The following is a 1,428-nucleotide window of genomic DNA, read 5'->3' on the forward strand; positions in this document are numbered from 1 at the left end:
CTGCCTTCTCATTCTCCTTGACTTATCGGCGCGTTCGATACAGTTGATCACACATTGCTCCTCAAAGTCCTTCAAGAAAGAGCAGGCATGAAATTGACGGTACTAAGCTGGTTCTCCTCCTTTCTACACAATCGCTCACAAAGAGTAAAAATAAAAAATGTTGAATCTGACACTCTACCCGTCATCAGAGGAGTCCCACAAGGGTCAATACTCTCTCCCCAACTCTTCAATATCTACATGGAACCCCTCACCACACTACTCAGGAATTCCAACATCCCCTTCCACCTCTACGCTGATGACACGCAGCTTTATCTGGAAACCACCTCCATGGACGACATGCTCAAACTTAATGACACGCTCAAAGAGGTTCAACAATGGCTCTCACAGAACCACCTGAAGCTTAATCAAGAGAAAACGGAAGTGCTACTCATCTCCAACAGAGACGAAAACCCCCAAATCGAAGAATGGCTCCAAGCCGTCGATGCCCTCAATGGCACCCTCAAGCCGAAGAACTCTATAAAGTCCCTAGGTATCACCCTAGACCCCAAAATAGACATGAAAAAACACATCGCTGGTTCCGCCAAAAGCGCGTTCCTCAATCTGAAACTTCCCTACAAAATAAAAACCTTCCTTCCCCCGAAAGACCTCCAACAGGCCACTCAAGCACTGATGCTCTCCAGAATTGACTATGGAATCGCAGCCCTGAGCGGATCAGCTAAATCGCACCTAGGCCCCTTGAAAACCACCCTCAATGCCGCAGCTAGAATGGTCACAGGAACCAAGAAATTCGATCACATTTCTCCCGCTCTCAAGGAACTGAAATGGCTCCCAATTGAACAACGAGCCAATTTCCGAACAGCATGTCTTACACACAAAGCCCTTCACACAGGCAAACCAGAATACCTGGCCGCGAAACTCAAAAGGGCCGGTCAGTCCAGGAATTTCAGAAGCTCCAACACGTTCCTTCTCATTCCATTGAAATCTCGGAAACGCAAAACTACAAGTAAATCCTTTGCGGGAAATGCACCCAAGATCTGGAACTCCATCCCCCCCACATTAGAATGACCTCCTATTTCCCGAAATTCAAGACTTTACTCAAAGCCCTATTCCTTGAGTGCACCTAAACTTAACGGGAAGAACATAGCACCCCCTGTGGACCTAATGATCTGTGTGGTAATGTTATTTACAATGTCATAAGTTGACCAGATGTGGATTCTGCCTTCGCCGTTAAGGCACATTGTTGTACCTGATGTGAAGTGCTCTGATACCTTTGGGTCCAGCTAGCGCTATACAAAACTTATAATAAATAAATAAATAAATTGAGGCAAAGTATTCCTTATGCTGCAAACTTGTGCATAAAACGCAATTGCAGCAAATCTCACTCCTTGAGGAAAGTTCAGGCGGACTTGGATCTCAGTTTCCAAACCA

At 45.8% G+C, this 1,428-nt stretch overlaps 1 pseudogene; it reads left to right on the plus strand.

Annotated features, from left to right (window-relative positions):
• The first annotated feature begins 464 nt into the window (after positions 1–464).
• Positions 465–1,202, plus strand: LOC147747855 (uncharacterized; annotated as a pseudogene).
• Positions 1,203–1,428: the final 226 nt, after the last annotated feature.

This window comes from Lissotriton vulgaris, chromosome 1_1 (assembly GCF_964263255.1).
Source record: "Lissotriton vulgaris chromosome 1_1, aLisVul1.2, whole genome shotgun sequence".
Classification (NCBI taxonomy): domain Eukaryota; kingdom Metazoa; phylum Chordata; class Amphibia; order Caudata; family Salamandridae; genus Lissotriton; species Lissotriton vulgaris.